We start from the raw sequence: 19,582 nt of genomic DNA, 5'->3' as shown, positions 1-19,582 counted from the left end.
TGTATAAGTACCTTATACAACCAAACTTGAAAAAACTAAACTATCCCTTTAATGACAGACTTCTGCCATCTGCAGCGTGTCAGTCAAACCCCCGCTCAGCTCCATAAGAACATCAAGCACAAAGCCGTGACATTAGAAAGGTGGAGATGAAACTTTAATGATTCCCGTAGAGAAATCTAGATCAAAACTCCAACACATCAAAGACCTAGATGCACATATAATAAACTACAAAGATCTGAAGAAAATGAAGATGTCAAAGAAAGTGACACCAAGACATTACTGACGAAAGAAACAGGTAGTTTGCAGGCTTCTTCTTACACAGTTTCAGTTCTGTCAGTGCTAGAAAACTGTGCAAAGTGCAAAAGGGAATGTGAGATTAGCCGCATCCTAATGTAGTCCCATTACAGTTGAAGGAAAATCATTAATACAAACACAGACATTTATAGCCGCAAAATGCACAGAAAAAAGGTTATAGCTTAATAAGCGTGAATTGATATTTTGGCGATTCTGGAACAGAATCACAACTTTGTTTATTGCCAATTATTATCTGTTAAAAACAAATGGCCACCGACAGGAGTTATGGTTGTTGACAATTGAAAACTGCGCATTAATACACATAACTGTGTTTTATAAACCATTGATTCAATGTTAAAGTAACATGCTATCCTGTAGTGTTATTATAACCAAACAAATAATGGCCAATCCACTATCCAAAGCGTATTCTGTCAAAACTGGTCTTAAATTGATTTAGTGAAATAAAGAGAACATGAATCATCACCAGGAAGACACACAGATAATATACAGACATATTTCCAAACTCTAAAACTTCAGCTGCATCATAACGAATAATGTGTCTCTAAAGCCAATCATTTGCTTTCGCAGCAACTTTGTATGCATCCCAAGCAAGCACTAAAGTTCTCTCATACATCATCATTTCCATAAAAACTATCTGATGGACGCATGGTTATTCTCACAGCCCCTGGAAGCATTGAGTTTATAGTCTTTAGGGAGGGAATAAGTTGCTAACTCAATAATTTGACTGTGTCTAATCTGGATGGGCACCAAGTTGTGAAGGTGGATGAAACACTTGGAAAGCAGCAGACTTGTGTCCAGCAGTTTGTTTCAGTGGGGAGCTAAAGTAATCACTTCTTAAGCATGTCTGTGATTTCCAAATCTCATGTCTCTTTGACTCTGCACCAGATACAATCCTACTTTTGCTGAACTAAAAGCAAGAAATTGTTTATTAACAGGCTTATCCTATGAAATTGTCACTGAAAAGGAGAAGAGTAACAACCAGGCTAGAGTCAAAATGACTTAGGAGAAACATAAGAAACTACAAAGAGACACAAAAAGCCTACGAAAAGATGGAAAACAGCTTCATGGAAAAAAGACTCGCAATAACGATAACAAGGGGCGAAACTATCACTAACGGACAAAATGACCAGAAAGAAATAAAAAGCAACTAAAGAGATGCTCAAAAAGACTACAGAGAGACAAAATGACCACAAATTGACAGAAAACGACAACAAATAAACAAAAAGCAGCTACGGAGAGACACGGAAGTCTACAAAGGGAAACAAAACAGCTGCAAAGAGACACAAAGAGACCCACAATGGACATGGACAAAACAACCAGACACAAAGCAAAAGAAAACAGAGGTTAGACGACCATAAACTATGTTTGATTTGCTTCTTTGTAGGAGTGAGTCAGTGAAAGGAAAATAGTGACAGAGAACATTTCCTTATTAAAGCAATTATTGTTACGATTTTCTTGAAAAACTAATCTTGTGCCATAACACTTAAAAAATGAGGACTGAAAGAGGATGGCCAGCTGTGGGCAGACAACAGGACAAATAAGGGAGGTTAGAAATGAAAGTGGAAGAGATAGAGGAATAATAAGATTTAAAGTTGACATTTCGAATGTGGGGAACTGGTAACGGAGAAGAACACTTTAAAGGTGAAGGCTGTAGCCTCGACTAATCGTCCATAAGGCCGGGTGGAAGCCAAACCACAGGGAGCCGCTCTGTGTGTGTGTGTGTGTGTGTGTGTGTGTGTGTGTGTGTGTGTGTGTGTGTGTGTGTGTGTGTGTGTGTGTGTGTGTGTGTGTGTGTGTGTGTGAGAGAGAGATATGCATATGCATTGTTTTCTGTCAGACGTCAGGCTGCCAGCAGGTAGCCAGCTTGGCCCATTATACCCGGGGAAGACAGCTAACATGGATCATACACACACACACACACACACACACACACACACACACACACACACACACACACACACACACACACACACACACACACACACACACACACACACACACACACACACACACACACACACACACACACACACACACACACACACACACACACACGACTGAAGGTGCACATACTGTATATACAGATTTACCTGAATGATGTTTGCACAGCCCATTACCCTCTCTCTTTCTTTAGTTCTTTTTGTTATAATTTTTGAAGTTTGTTTTTTAAGTAATACTTATTTCAGCCGCAAAAGGCTGAGTGCACCACTAACTTATAATATCAATAAAATAGGATAGTTTTTATTTCTTTGTGTATTCTAAAAAGAAGGTCAAGATATTAGGGCATTAGGGCAATGGCATGTGCCATTACTGAAGTGGCAGTGGTGCATTCCGGTCCCATATTGCCAAAAATTATACTTTAACAAACAAATAACCCTGACAGAAAAAAAGCGCATTTGTTAGGATCTGTTTATTTTATGTTTTATTTTGGAATTGTCTAGGACTGTCGGCTTCCTGTTTTTCATTCAAGGAGGTTCACCTGTCTGTCATGTGTGTATTTGTTTCCTGTCTGTGGGCCCTTCTCACTTCGGTTAAATGGATTCCTTGCGTCCCGCACTTGCGTCGTTTCCCTGCGACTAGTCCCTCCCACCAGGGAAGCATGGAGAGACGCGAGGAAACCACGAGAAGCAGAGAAATTAGTTTTAATGGGACGTCCTTTCCTCCGGAGCGTCGTGAAGCGACGTCCGTTTGTGATGACGCTGCACAGCTGATCGTCTGACAGCAGCCAGCTCTGTCCCCGTTGTTTCCACACACACCCCCGCCTCTGTTAGTACACATTTACTGACACAAACATTTGTATCATCTGTTGCAGCCCCAAATAAATAAAATAAAATAAGAACTCCTTCTCAAAAAAGATAAACGCCATTCTTAAAATGTATAAACGAACATTAGTTGGATTAATATTGATTAGAGTGCACAATATAAATAAAATAATTGAGAGAAGAAAAAGAGATATGTTATCTATCAAAACCCGTTAGATTAACATTCATTGGATTGCACACTTTGTTTGTTTGTTTGGATATGTAGCAAATTAACATTTTAAATAGCACTTAATGACTGACTGAATGGAAATGACAATGAATGAAAATGTAAAACGAAAAAAGCGATCATGAAAATGTTTCCAAAAAATGAATACAATTATTTTTGACCACTTTGTTGTTCAGATATATCATATATTTGTAACTAAATGATACGTGAATTGAAACAAAAGACGGTATAAACTGAGGAGTGATTCCCATGAGGTTCATGTATTTTCTTCTCTCCGCTGGGAAACTGCTATCATGTCAAGAAGCATCAGATCAGTGCATGCGCTGCATCGTCCAATCAGTGAGCGATACACAGTAAGGGGGTGGGGCGAGTGTCTGAGGATTTCATGGAAGGATGGTCTGGTGGTTCCTTGGTTATCGCTCCTCCATTATCGCTCCTCGATCCTCCGGCAAAAATAAGGCCATAGAGAACCGCAGTGACGCGTCGTAAAACCCGGAAGTAAGTTAGCATTTTTAGCACTTCCGGTTCCTTCCTCAAAAAGCAATACATTTTTTCCATAGGGTTTTGGAAAATAGCTCGAAATAAGGTCTGTGGTTGACACAAATGTAAGAGATAAGTCACGTTTTGTTCTACAACATTAAATACATCAGCAGTGACCCCACTGGGGATTGAAGAGTTTACGTGTCTGAAAAACGATGGTTGTTACCGAGTGGCTGAATAGGACTACAGAAATTGTCGAGGCCGTTGTACGTCATTACGCAGAACACGTAAACACTCCCGCTAAGTTTGTTTTCCCCTGTGTTCTGCTTGAAAGCAAGTACCTGCCTATCTTTATTATCTGTATATCTATATCTGACCATTAGAATCTGTATTTTTGAAATTGTCGTTTTTAAGACAGTAGTTTTACAAATTAAAGAATAATTAATTACCCGTGTTTTCCAATTTTACTCAGCAGTTTGTTTCGTTAGCTTCTTGTTATGCTGCTGCAACACAAACATTTCCCAAATTGGGATCAATACAGTATTATGAAACGGACAAGTCAAATCAAGCAATCTGATTGGTTCTTAGCCGTGATATACTGAGCGTATACCACGGGTAGAATTGTAAGTTACTTTTCACAACAAGTCAGTATCCCTCCGCGTCTGAGAAAAACAGTATACCGTTGGGCTGGAACAAGAAAGCAGTGGAGAAGTAACGGGGCAGAAGCCCTTCTTTTTGACGCAGCGGTCCAGACATAGACATCAAACGGCAAAACATATTCAGTGTGCAGTTCCTTTGGCATTAGGGCAGGGATATCTAGATAATTTCGAAGGTTTAACATAATGAATTGTGCTACTTTTAAAGCAAGCAACGATGTTTTCAAATCTGTAATCAAAGAGGTCCGCAAAAACACTATCGACCAATCAGAATGCTTGATTTGACTTGTCAGTTTTATAAATATATTTAAATTTCTTCCGTTACGAAACAAACGTACAACGCATAAAATGGAAACATTTAAGATTAACTTCGACCTCCGGGAGGGTCTTACTATGGAGGAGTGGATTGAGCAGTGCCAGAAAAAAAAGCACCTAAACTACGACATGCAGAGCTACGTGAAGAGCAGGTAGACCAACTGGAAAAGTACCACCATTCAAAAGCTTTCCGATGCGGGTCTTGAAACAAAGCAGAGAAATTATGACCGTTATTGGCCACAGGTAAGAAAGCTCTTTCCAGAGCTACTGGAAGCCCAATCTCGGGGACCGGAGAAAGTGGAGCAATATTCTCGCCATGCCAAGCAACAGCTTCGAACAACCTCAACCTATACAAGTGACCACGTAAGCCATGCTACTGATGGACAGTTTTTCAGTGGATGCACAATAAACAGCAACATACACATTAATGTAAATAAATAGCCAAATAATGGATCAACGCTCTCTGTCTAATATGTTCGCTTGCTGTTAGTGTTGTTGCATAGCAACCACCTTTTGTGCAGAAGGCAACGGAGGGACTATTTTATTTTGAACATCATTATTTACTAATAAAAACTATTTAAATTAGAGTGTGTATTTTTCTTTCATATTGCCACTCTTGGTAACCGTTTTATAAAAGCAATAGCTCACGACAGGCCGTGGTATATGCTCATTATATCACAGCTAAGGGGCGTGGTTCGGCCCGACGCGAAGAAATATTAGAAATTGGCCTGTAGTTTTAATTTTTGTTTTTGGTTGAAAAAGAAGATACTTTTGCCAGATCCCACATTTGTTCTTATTCAGGGGGCTCTGAAAGCTACTGAAAAAGCAAAACAGGACACTTAATTGTACCAAATGTACTGTTTTTCGTATCACAAAGGATATTCTTACTCTCAACATGAGAAATCCTACTCCTTATACCTTATCGTAGGCGATTCAACCAACAAAAATAACAAGAACTAGCCAATCAATAAATAAAACAAGTACTGCATACGTGGAATTTGTCTTTCTTTGGCATCTCCTGTTAGCAATTTCCCAAAAGAAACTCTGGCCAAAAGCATTATAATGCTTCAAGATTTTAGGGAGCTACTTGTGTTCTTGTGTTGTGCCTTTTAAAAATATTCATGTAAAACCTAAGTGTATATTTTATTTTTGAATATTAACCAGTAGGTTTACTCTTCTATGGCTCAGGAAAAACATTTCAACAACAAAATAAATAAACTAAATGGGATTTGAGTTCCTCCGCAGCATCTGTCACGGTCCTGACAAGAAACCCACAGATTATGATGGCAATGAGTGACAGAAATGTTGCCAGTAGAGACAGGGGAAGGAGGGGAAATGTGTGCCTTGTCGTCTGGAAGTAGTGCCCCCCCCCCCCCCTTTTCTTCCAGGCTCCCAGCGGATAATGGATTTTACTGTACTATTAGGCGAGAATGAAAGGATGGTGTGACAGTTTCCGTTTCTCTCTGAGGAGAGTGTTTTAATCTCCCGGCATGAATTTACATTAGTCTGTCATCTGATGGAAAAGGCGTTTATGCTTGGGCAAGTCTATATAATAAGGCTTATAATGGGATGTTTAGGTCAGAAACCAAGTCATCTTTCATGTGATTTACAGTGAGGATAACTCTTTATCACCTACTTTTACTTCATTGTTACGTTCCCTCCTGGACTAGGGGTACAAAGGGAAGTAACAACATATCAAATAACCGGGAGAGAGTAAAAAGAGAGGAAACTGATTTCTGAAGCCACAAGGTGATTTAAAGATAATGGTGATGTTTTGTAGCCAAAAAGTAAAGGGGGCTCACCAGCCAATTTGCAAAGTAATCTAATGATAAACAAAAAACAACTTTCCTATTAAAGAAAGTGACTAAAGTACACAAGGTACACTGGAGGACATCTCCTAATATTTGAAGGTGACCTATCATGCAAAATGCACTCTTGTACGTCTTTTATACATGAATATGTGTCCCTGGTGTGTCAGGGAACTCACCAAGTGTCAGAAAACACAACCCTCTCTATTTTCCTCCATACCCAAACCTCTAAAAACGGGGCTGCAACGGATCTGATACAGACTGATACAGATTTGAAATAGAGTGGCGAAGTCACGCCCATCTACTTCGGGTCCATGGGACCTTATTTCGGAAAAATAATGTATTGAAGTCAATGGAGAGAGAAAACGTATCTTTCGATCCCGTTTGAATTGTGCCATGAAATTACACATATGATGTTTGTCAATCTAAAAAAATAATTTCCATGTCAAAAAAGTCAGTTTGTCGTAAAACTGTTGAAATATAAGACTATGAAAAATATACAACTAGAAAGACTACAAATCCCAGAGTCGCGTAAGTGATGTCACAATTGTTTTCCTCCACTAAGAGATAGCTGAGATCACCGCCATATAGATATAATCTATCTCAGGGATGGGCAAATGGCGGCCCGCATGCGGCCCCCACCTCATCTTTTTGCGGCCCTCAGATTAATTTATAAACTAAATTTAATTAAAAAATATATATATATATTTTAGACATGTTTTTACTTGTATTACTGATACAGTCCACTAGACTCCTAGTTACGTCGCGAGCTGCGTACATGATTTCAAATACCGCAAAATAATCTGTGACGCATTTGTGTGTATTGTGTTTGTTTCCTGGGGAAACCCTCACAAGAAACACCAGCTCTTGTTATGTCTGCTGTGACGTTAAGTTGCCTCTTGTAATTATGCCTTTACAAGCTTAAAAGTTGTATTTATCATCTGAATTTGGCGAAACAAGTTCTATGTCGTATATGGCTTCGCCCTCTAAGGCTATCGCTATTGGGTAATCCCCCTGCGCCCCCATGCAGCACTGAAACACTTGTAGTCCACGCCCACCCGGAAGGAGGCCCGGGGATGGGGCCTCCTTCCGGTATAAATAGGAAGGTGGCCCGGCAATCTGCTCCCTCTTTTCTTCAGCAACCGTCAGCAGTACTGAAGCACAGGAAAGGAATTGAAGTCATAAGCAACAATTGTGTCCGTGATTGTACCTCATGTAAAACGGGGTACATCATGAGCTATGACCTACACGCGATATGCGAATCCTGTCTGGGGCCAGAGCACGCGTACGCGGCTCTCAGCCAGCAGGTTGCGTGTTCGTATTGTGCCCGTCTCCCATCAGCCGACAGGCAGCGAAGAGCGGACGCTCTAGCTGCCGCGGCTGAGGAGGACAGCCTGTTTCTGGAGCCGAGTGCTGGGCAGGAGTCGGACGACTCCTACTCCGTCTCCCCCTCATGGCTCGCCATGCGGCTCAGCATCGCGTTGCTGACAAACTCGGTGGTTACGCTGGTGGAGCGGTCCACCGCCGTGGCTCCAGAGGAGGCGGAGGAGATCGGCAAGGCGGCCAGCACGGCGCTCACGCTGTGCGCGTCCGTGGCTGTCTCCCAGGCGAGGATCGAAGCGTTGATGACGCGGATCCAGCGCCACCTCTGGCTGCAACAGGCGGCTGTTACAGAGCCGGCCAGGAAGGTCTTGCTGGACGCTCCGATCAGCTGCGGAGGCCTGATGGTTATAACTTTTCGGTTATTAAACCACAGACCTCGTGGCATTCCTCTGTCCGAGACCACCGATACCACCTACACAAGGTCCCAATAAGCCCATGAGCACCGTGGTAACGCCTCATGTGGATATTACTGCACACACCTCCACTCATCCTCTGAGCGTGTACGCGCCTCACGATGAGAGTCGGAGTGAAACACAGCGTGTGGAGGCCCCCTCACAGCCCCTTCGCTCTAGGCCCACCTTGGGTTGCCTCACGGGCAGCGGCGGCGAGGGCTCTGGCGTGGCTCGTCGTCATGACAACCACAACACATCTCGAGCATGTGCGCCCGCTCTCAGAGTGTTTCTCGGAGTGGCAGCGCGTGTGTCTGATGGACAGATGGATGAGCAGGCTGATCAGCAGAGGGTACACCCTGCAGTTCGCCTCCCCCCACAGTTCAACGGGATACAGGAGACACGCCTGTCATCCCGGGAACAGTGTCGGGCGCTCCAAGCAGAGCTACGGGAACTCCTGTTGAAAGAGGCTATTTCCAGGGTTCCCCGAGGGGAAGAAAATCAGGGGTATTACTCCCGCTACTTTCTTATCCCAAAAAAGACGGGGGGAATGAGACCCATCCTCGACCTGTCAGCGTTCAACGAGGCAATAATGAAAAGGCCGTTTCACATGCTGACGGTCAAAAGGGTGCTAGAGTGTGTTCACCGGGAGACTGGTTCACCTTTATAGACCTAAAGGATGCATACTTCCACGTACCCATCATCCCACAACACAGGACATTCCTGCGGTTTTCATTCCAGGGAATATCGTACCAGTACAACAGTCTGCCGTTCGGTTATTCCCTGGCTCCTCGCACCTTTTCAAAGTGTGTAGAGACGGCATTGCAGCCGCTACACAGAGGAGGGATGAGAGTAATGTTTTACCTGGACGACCTGCTGCTGATGGCTCGCTCCAGGGAGGAAGTGGCTTTACAGACGGTACAGCTCATATCGCATCTGTCAAAGCTGGGTTTCATGATAAACTGGAAAAAGAGCTGTCCTCTTCCCTCCCAGAGTATTGTTTACCTGGGTGTGGAATTGAACTCAGCCCGCATGAGAGCGCGACTCTCACGGCAGAGAGTGGAGACGCTGACAGCTCTCCTTCGACGCGTCACACCCCGCAGCGTGGTGACAGCCCTCTCCGTGATGCGGCTGCTCGGCATGATGGCAGCCGGTCACGTGGTGATTCCCCTGGGTCTCCTTCACATGAGAAGACTCCAGAGGTGGTTTATTCGCCTACACATCGACCCCGTGCGACAGAGGAGGCGCATGGTGGTCATCCCTCTGTCCGTGGGTTCAGACTTACCCTATTGGAAAAGTCCCCACGTCCTGTCAGCGGGTGTGGCCCTGGGCAGAGTTACGTCACACATCTCGGTGTTCACAGACGCATCTCTCTCAGGGTGGGGAGGAACGTGCATGTCGCGGGCAGTGGGGGGACAGTGGGCGACTCACATGTCCTTCCACATAAACGTGCTGGAATTGATCTCCGTACGGAGAGTAATTCAGCACTTTGCCTCGCTGCTGCAGAATCAACATGTATTGATTCGCACAGACAACAGAGCCGCGGCAGCCTACATCAATCGCCAGGGCGGGGTACGCTCAGCGCAGCTTCTGAACACAGCCAGACGGCTGTTGATCTGGGCGCGCGCGCACCTACTCTCCATCAGAGCACTGTATGTGCCCGGCGAGTTGAACAAAGGGGCAGACCTCATGTCCAGAGGAGGTCCTCGCCAGGAGGACTGGAGCCTACATCCCGAGCTGATCGCCCAGGTTTGGAGCCGGTTCGGGAGGGTGGAGGCGGATCTGTTCGCCGCACACGGGAACGCGCAATGCGCCCTCTGGTTCTCCCTGTCAGCGCGGGACCTCCCCCCCCTGGGGGTGGACGCGTTCGCACATCGTCCATGGCTCAGGGGACTGCTGTACGCCTTCCCCCCAGTCCCGCTGACTCCCCGGTTTCTGGACCGAGTGCAGGAGGAGGGGCTGTCAGTGATCCTGATTGCCCCGGAGCGCACGGGCGCTTCCTGGTTTCCATGCCTACAGCGTACGCTGTCAGGCAGACCGTGGGAAATTCCGTGGCGCGGGGACGCTCTCTCGCAGGTGGAGGGAGCGATTTACAGTCACCCAGTGATAGGCCAGCGCCTATGGGCATGGCCCCTGAACGGGAACAATTAGAGAGGTTGGGTCTCTCTCAAGATGTTGTACGCACCATTCAGGGCGCCAGGGCCGCGTCTACCAGAGCGACCTACACAGCTAAGTGGGCAGTGTTCCAGCGCTGGTGTGTAGAAAGAAGCCTGGACCCCACTACGTGCCCCCTGCCTCACGTGCTGTCATTCCTCCAGCTGTTGTTAGACAGGAATTTGGCTTTCAGCACAATCAAGGTATATGCGGCTGCCATATCATCTTGTCACGTGGGTTTCGGAGCTGGGACGTTGTTCAGTCACCCCCTGATGAAACGTTTTTTGCAAGGGGTACGAAGACTCAGACCGGTGTCACGCGCACTGGCGCCTCAGTGGGATCTGGCTTTGGTGTTATGAGCACTAAGCAAAGCCCCATTTGAACCGTTAGAGCAGGTTCCCCTTAAAATGTTATCAGCCAAAGTAGTACTGCTTTTGGCTCTAACATCAGCAAAAAGGGTGAGTGATTTATCCGCTCTCTCTGTGGCCCCGTCATGCCTCCGGATCCAAGGAGATGGCAGTTCGGCTGTGTTACGGCCTAACCCAGCCTTTATGCCAAAGGTCATCACAAGCTCTTTCAGGTCAAGAGTGATCACCCTGGATGGGTTTTTTCCGCCTCCTCATAAATCGGAGGAAGAAGCCACATCTCAGTGCGCGCGCTGTCCTACTATGTGGCGCGCACGGCGGCCTGGCGCCGTTCTCAGCGCCTGTTCGTGCACTATAGAGAGAGCTCGATCGGGCAACCTCTGTCTGCACAACGGCTGTCACACTGGCTGTGTGAGGCTGTGTCACAGGCATATGTCTCCTCTGGGGTGGAGCCCCCGGAGAACATCAAGGCGCACTCCACCAGAGGAATTTCCTCCTCCACGGCTTTGCACGGAGGAATGTCATTGGAAGATATTTGCACTGCTGCATCTTGGTCTTCCCCCTGTTCATTTATTCATTTTTATTTGAGGGATGTCTCCCATTCCTCTCTGACACACCCTGTACTGGGTGTCCTGTCGGGGTGAGTGACGTCAGGGAGCCAGCTGTGCGCCTCTCTCCTGCCTTGTGGCACGCGGAGAGCGGCCCATTTCCCCTCTTATAGGAGGGATGTTCCTTTTTCCTCTAACACACTTTGTACGGAGTGCCTGGTCAGAGTGAGTGACGTCAGGGATCCAGCTGTGCGCTCTCCTGCCTGTCTGCACGCAGAGAGCTGCTGTTCCCCCACTACGATCGCAGGACGAGGTGGGACCTATTCTCTACTTTCTCACAGCGGCCGGTATGTATTGTTCCCAGCCTTCACCCCGTCGGGAAGATAGGCATGTTTTGCTATGTTCCAGGTACGGTGATGAGCCATTACGCATGGCACATCAGGCAGGGGGGTATTATTGAGCAGGTATGTCTGTGCTTCTAGTGCCGGGCGGACCCAGTGGGGCGCAGACTACATCATGCTTCGCCCTTAACCCAATAGCGATAGCCTTAGAGGGCGAAGCCATATACGAAATAGAACTGAGGTTACCTACTGTAACCCCAGCTTCTATGAGTAAATGACGCAGCCCTCTAAGTGCGGGGCCCCACTGGCTCTACGAATAGCTGAAGAAAAGTTATGTTGTATGGGAGCAGATTGCCGGGCCACCTTCCTATTTATACCGGAAGGAGGCCCGAGGGTGGGGCCCACCTTGTGGGGTGGGCGTGGACTACAAGTGTTTCAGTGCTGCGCGGGGGCGCAGGGGGATTACCCAATAGCGATAGCCTTAGAGGGCTGCGCCATTTACTCATAGAAGCTGGGGTTACAGTAGGTAACCTCAGTTCTGGAGAATCACAGAACGGACGATCGTCCTTATTATTATGCCGTTTAAACCAATTATTTAAATTATTTGTTAAATCCGGCATCATGTAAGTTACTGCTTCCCCGCAGCGAGGCTCCCCCCGCCCTCCTGCTGACAGTTCACGAGCGTCAAGCTCCTCAACCCCCCCCCGTTGATAATTCTCGATCGTCGGCACGTTGATAAAAAACATTTTTTTAATGGTACTTCATATCAAAAAGGTTGCCGACCCCTGGTCTAGTATATATAGTTCTCGTCTTCCCATGTCTCGTTGCCAGATTGTCTTGTGTGTTCCAAGCATTCCAGCGTTAAGATCATTTGTCATTGTCCATAGAGTTAGATTAACTAAGTATTTTTGTAGTTTTTTGATAGTATAGGTTAGACAGTTTATTGAGTGTTTGTTTTGTTGCTTTATGTATTCAGTGTTTTTATTACCTGATTACATTAAAACACTTTATTTTGATACTTTGTTTGTCTCTGCATCCTGCATTTGATTCCACGCCTTTTTACAGCCTTAACAGTCTGCTGATATAGATATTCAAATAAATTAGTAATATTAATAGTTAATATCTGTTTACAGACACGTTTTGACCCAATTCACCTAAATACCAAGGACTGTATCTGCGCTGCCTCATTTAAATGAACACTTTCTGTGTATCTCCACACACCTGTGCACTGAGAACTCTGCATTGGGGACCAAATACCACATCAACCGGCAAAGCCAATTTCAAGGTCAGGGAATACCTAATGGCCTGAGCAATTTTCTAGCAGTGGTGGTTGCACTGCCTTGAAAAAAGTGTTTCTCTGTCATGTTTACCTATTAGCAGTCTCTCTACATGTCTTATCATACAACGACTTGGCAAAACCAATCCACAGTCCTAATCAGTAACTGCTGTTATTTATATATTTCTGTGTCACATGAAGTCATTAACTAAATTCTTAACCCTCATTTGAACTCACAGCTCCACAATTTATGCTTTTCTGACAATAACACAGACTTCCCAAAGAATAAGTGATGCAAAATGTATTGAGTATTATCGCACTGAGACTTGAGCTAAGAGAATGAATATTCTATAGGATTAGAATTGTATTCACTATGTAAATTAACACACCTGAGTTTTAGAACAACTTCTGCTTTATCTAAGTGGGAAGGAATGAAGGGCTTATGGGAAAAATGTCAGATTTTAACCCACAGAATTGCAAGAAGACAGTTCACATATTCGCCCAGCGAGCCACTGGGTTGACTCTACATCAGGGGTGCCCACACTTGTTCAGCTTGGGAGCTACTTTTAAAATGACCAAGCCCAAATGATCTACCCTGCCCAATCTGTGTCGCGAGTGTGGGAGGGGGATCTACCCACACTGCCTTTGCGATTGACCCGTCGATCGCGATCAACGTAGGCTATAGAGAACCGCAGTGACGCGTCGTAAAACCCGGAAGTAAGTTAGCATTTTTAGCACTTCCTGTTCCTTCCTCAAAAAGCAATGCATTTTTTCCATAGGGTTTTGAAAAATAGCTCGAAATAAGGTCTGTGGTTGACCCAAATTTAAGAGATAAATCACGTTTTGTTCTACGACATTAAAAACATCAGCAGTGACCCCACTGGGGATTTTTGAAGAGTGTCTGAAAAACGATGGTTGTTACCGAATGGCTGAATAGGACTACAGAAATTGTCGAGGCCGTTGTACGTCATTACGCCGAACACGTAAACACTCCCGCTAAGTTTGTTTTCCCCTGTGTTCTGCTTGAAAGCAAGTACCTGCCTATCTTTAGAATCTGTATATCTATATCTGACCATTAGAATCTGTATTTTTGAAATTGTCGTTTTTAACACCAAATTAATGAGTAATTAATTACCAGTGTTTTCCAATTTTACTCGGCAGTTCGTTTCGTTAGCTAACGTTAGCTAAAGCTAGCGCTACTAGTTAGATACGCAATGGTTTCTTGCTTTGCTCCGGGTTGCAGCCACAGGTCTTCGCATGAAACGTGCTTGTTCTATCGTTTCCCGGCCAATGTTTTCCAAAGGAGAGTCTGGATTCGTGCCATGAGGTAAGCTGACGTTACATTTTTGTCCATGTCACGGTGAAATGTAAATAATGGGTAGTGAATGTATCGCCGTTTTAGAGATGGCACTGCTGAAAAGACCGCAACATAAGTAAAGATAATGAATACATCCTATTAAAACCTGTGTGGCTTATATGATAAGTCTAATTAGTACAAGCAGCATAACGTTTCACCATGTAACTAAAGATTATAGTCAGGGAAATCAGTTTGACATATTGAACTAATAACAAATCACCTCTGGCTGGCAGAGAACTCTCTGCTCCATAGCTTCTCTTGGACGTAAAATCACATGTACATTTTACATTTATATTCGATTGAATATTCCATCCCTCACATACTTTTGTATATATAATAACTTATATTTTGTTTTTTTCTTGTTTCGGTGCTGCAACACAAACATTTCCCAAATTGGGATCGATACAGTAATATATTATCTTAATTAATTAAGAAATATAACTATTATAATTAGTGTAGCAGCTTACACCTATTTTCAATATGGATTAATCTACCATTTATTTCTTTAGTTCAATTTTCATCTATAAAAATGTCAAAATAGTGAAAATGTTCATGAGACTGATCAAATTGCAAGGTTATATCTTTAGATGTTTTTGTTTTAGCCTATGTACTGTATGTCTTAATGCTCTTACAGTATATGTGACGGTGTGACTTCCATGAAACTAATATTTTATATCTTCCCAACAGACGAGCTGACAGGAAACCTAATACTCTAACAACCACAACATTGCAAAGGCGAGTAAATGTAAATTAAAAACAATTCACAATTGTTTTATTTCTTCTTCTTTGCAGTGAGGTGAAGCTGACCTTGCACTTGGTGCCAGTAAGGATGTTCCTCACTCAGGCTGAATGTTTCTCCGTCCTTACTGACACAGAAGCCCTTGATTTGCAATGCTTCACTAATTGTCATTTCCCTGGCTCCGTAGGGACACTTTACCTCCAGCACAGCGGAAGACCCTACCAGACCATCTGGAGATAGCCCCAACAATCCTGATAGGGAGAGCCACAAATCTGACTCATGGACCTGCATCTGGGTTGCAGTGGTGAATGCCCTGACGCCCTCACATTCATTCATAGTCCCCCACTGTACAGACAAAACACCATCAAGGGCCTGTAGTCGCCCTAGCACCCTGGCAATAAAGGAAGCAGTCACACACTTTGACCTCAGGACAGCTCCAAAGTTGCTGGCAGTCAACCTTCCTTTCCTGAACAAATGCCAGTTTGGGTGGGTTCGCTGACCAGTGGTAGCCACCTGAATTGCCCTCTGTTGCTCTTCAGACAATGCCATGCTTGCCACAATTGCCTCAGGTCCTTGATGCCCAACAGATTTGATAATTTCAGGAACAGTAAGTGTTTCCAAGCTGTAGTGTTCCTCTTCTGGCTCGGGGGAGAGAAGCCAAGAAATTCCTGAAAACCTGCCCCCGAGTCTGTCCCTCAGCCAGTCACGATCTTCGGAGGTGGGCTCTCTTTTCAGCGGGTTAAATTAGTTATTGGTTTCAACAGTCACATTAAAACAGTTACTAAATCAGCTTACTACAACATATCTAGGATTAAAAGACTAATGTCACAGCAGGATTTGGAAAAACGTGTCCATGCTTTTATCTTCAGTAGACTGGACTACTGCAATGGTGTCGCTCCAGTTCTGAAGTCTTTACACTGGCTTCCTGTGTGTCAAAGAATAGATTTCAAAAATACTGCTGCTGTTTATAAAGCACTGAATAGTTTAGGACCAAAATGCATTTCTGACCTCCTGCTAAATGATGAACCATCCAGATCTCTCAGGTCTTCAGGGACTGGTCAGCTTTCTGTCCCCAGAGTCAGAACTAAACATGGTAAAGCAGCATTCAGTTATTATGCTCCAAATATCTGGAACAAACTCCCAGAAACCTGCAGGTCCGCTGCAACTCTTACTACTTTTAAATCCAGGCTGAAGACTTTTCTTTTTGTCGCTGCTTTTAATTGAAGAATTCATATCTTATACTGCACTGTAACTTTTATCCATGTAATTTTCTTAATGTCTTTCATTTTTTGTAAAGCACTTTGAATTGCCTTGTGTTGAAAAGCGCTATATAAATAAACTTGCCTTGCCTAATAAAGACTTCATGTGACACATACAATTGATTTGTTGATGGAAATTAATGTGAATAAATTAACTCTAGGTTAACGGTACTCTTGCTATCACTACTCACCGACACTATAAACCTTGTCCCTCATGCTAGCCCTGACAACACCGGTAAGCACACCTTCACCTAGGCTGCACTGTTACGTGTCCTGACTTGTAGTGGTTCTTTCCTCTATCTACACTCTTCTTGTCATCTTTGTAAAACGATATCAGACTGGTAATTGACACAGCCATGACTTCTAGTTAAATTCAGTGTGGCTAAAATGAAAAGCTTTGTTAAAATACGCAAGGACGCGAAAGTCAAATTCAGCTTTATTGTCAAATTCTACATGTGTTATACATCCAGAAGTATCGAAATATCGTTTCCCACAGTGTGACATGTAACCGGGGTATACATTTTAAAAATGTTAATATATTTAAAGTGTTCAAAGTGCAGTTTCAGTGCAAGTCAGTTGAAACGATCTTAAATTGGCGTGACGTTGAAGTCGTGCGACCCTGCTGCTGTATTGGCTTGTAGTTCGTTTATAGCATAACGTTAGCATTTCGCTTTTGGAGACTAGATTTATGATTCAAAAATTATGAAAGTAGGATTGACATGTGGAGATTATCCGGCTGAACAAAATGTGATCCCTCTCTTAAATGTGTGTCAACCACAGACCTTATTTCGAGCTATTTTCCAAAATCCTATGGAGAATTTGCATTGGTTTTTCATGAAGGAACCGGAAGAAGTTTACTTCCGGGTTTTACGACGCGTCACTGCGGTTCTCTATTGGGCACCCCTGTTCTACATAATATGATTTTGACTTCGGAAATCCATATGAGGGGAAGGAATATAAAGAGGGGAAATGGGGATGGTAGCAGGCAGTTTTTGTGTGAGGAGAATGGATAATCTATAGCAGGGGTGGGGAAACTCCAGTCCCCGGGCCGAGACCATTTGGCACGGTCCTCGAGGTAATTTATAAACACACAAAAAAAAAATGAAAGATTTAAGAAATCTCGACCGCAAAATAATTAAACGAGCGAGTGCCTGTTTTTCCTGGCCAAGGTCACGGTCCTTGAACACAACACGAGCCTCATGTGTCATCACGTGGTATATGTCTCGTCTGACGGGGGTGCAGTTCTGACGGAGAGCCCCAGAACACTGCTCCGGCACTTCAGAAACTGCAGTACCCATAAGGAGCCGTACACATGCCGCAGTTTTTGCGTGGCTGTGTCTTTAGTTGAAAGCCCAGTGGCGATCTGTTCATCTGTCATACCATGGGCGTAGGAAGCATCCTGAATGTGGGGGGGGGATTTTTAACGGGGGGTTTGGGGATCCCCCCACAAAAAAAATAGATTTAATGTATTCTGGTGCATTTTAACAGGTGGTTTGATATTTTTATGTGGCTATACTAGCATGAGGACAATGATGGGTACATTTTGTAATTTCATCCAGTAGTAAAGAAAGGAAACATATTTGATTATTGATTCAGAGCCGTCTTTGAATTAATAAAAAGCAGTTTAAATGCCAATTTTTTGTACATTTATATACAACAATAAATATTTGTGAGTGCATTGAGAGATACTGTTGTGGAGAGTCATTTATATATAAATCGCAAAATACATTTGTGAATCCTTCTGTGAGAATTTATTAATATTGAGACTGATCTGACTCCATACAGATGTTAAGTTCACCTAGGAATGGTATCGACTTAAATGTTCAAATAAATGTTGCTCTTCTGTCTATATTGGTCATATGATTCCCCTTGACTGAAATGTTTCCTGTTCAATATCCCCACTGATTTCCTTAACATTCTGGGATGAGAGTCCACATAACAATTTACTCTAAACTGTCATTTCCCTTTCATCACTCACCTCAGCAATGGACCTCTCTCCACTGTCCCTGTATTCTGCCTCTGACTCACTCTCAAGCGCCTAGATGTCAAGAGGTGGTGAAGTGATCATTATTTATTGAGCACTATACTCTTTCACATTGAATCATAACAAGTCATACTGAATGTAAATACAACTGACTCTAAAGTAAGTCCCAGTCTGTGACATTGGACATTTTGAAGACTCAAAGTCCCAAGCAGTTGGTGGAATATGAGCTAGTGTATGTAATGTGCACAGAAAATAAATAGTTAACTGAATACTGGGATGGAAATTGCCTATAAGCACTCAGTAAAACATAAAAACACACAAAAAGCTTCTGAATGATAAGAAGTATAATTAAAGCATAATGCACATTACCATTTTGAGAGAGAGTAGCCTACCTTAAAGAACTCAGAAAATAATCTCTTATCGAACTGAGGCTCCAGTAAAACACACTGACTGCGTCTGCATGGACATCGCTGAGCCTTTATGAGTATTATCCCGGTTATGATCATATTGGGGATATGGTGTTTACATGAGCACATAGAGATCGGATTATTCATGTTCCCTGTGTACATGATAAATACTAGTAACCTGGCATTTCGATGCCTTTTCTCATCTAAACTATTCAGTATTTGTATCTCTCTATCATGACATAAAGACGAAACTCCTCTCACCGCCGCCATCACTGTTAACTGATTAACTGCTACCAGCTGATGACTTACTTTCCTCTTCTTTGAAATGTTCTTATGTCCATGTTGTCTGGGGGAGAAAACATATCAAACCAAGAGATTGTCAGCTTTGATTTTCAATGTATTAACCATTTCCTGAACATTTGTGTGTGTGCCTTACCTCCGCTAATGGCATCACTTCATACAACAGATCTGAGCTGTCCAACTATGGCAATACTCCTTGAACATGTGTGTGCTATGTGAGAATCTGCCTTGGTACAAAGTAGCAGTGAAAACATGGTACGGAGTTTCATTGATTTGGGCATTCTCTCAATAAGCAAGTGGAATGGATTTCATAGTGAAGCACTGACACAGCGCTCTACAAAGTGCGGCGAGTGGATAGACCGATTCACTGACTTTCCACATGGTAAAAGTGGGGGGGTCTAAACTAATCATTTGAAAAAGTGGGGGGGACTTGTCCCACCTCATATAATGGCGGCGACGCCCATGCTTATCGTAGCTGCACATACAAGATATCCGATTAAAGCTGAGGTTCCACAGAT

The 19,582-nt window shown here is 43.9% G+C and overlaps 1 long non-coding RNA gene across 1 annotated transcript in view; it reads right to left on the bottom strand.

Annotated features, from left to right (window-relative positions):
* Nucleotides 1–4,513: 4,513 nt before the first annotated feature.
* The window catches only part of LOC307032270, a 57,214-nt gene continuing 42,145 nt past the window's right edge, over nucleotides 4,514–19,582 (bottom strand). Inside the window, exon 3 of the long non-coding RNA XR_013806199.1 lies at nucleotides 4,514–4,599. This is a non-coding gene — a long non-coding RNA (uncharacterized lncRNA). The remainder of the gene's footprint in view (nucleotides 4,600–19,582) is intronic.

The sequence above is a fragment of the Notothenia rossii genome (genome assembly GCF_949606895.1).
Source record: "Notothenia rossii genome assembly, chromosome: 3".
Lineage (NCBI taxonomy): Eukaryota > Metazoa > Chordata > Actinopteri > Perciformes > Nototheniidae > Notothenia > Notothenia rossii.
This window is presented reverse-complemented; position numbering and strand designations above follow the sequence as displayed.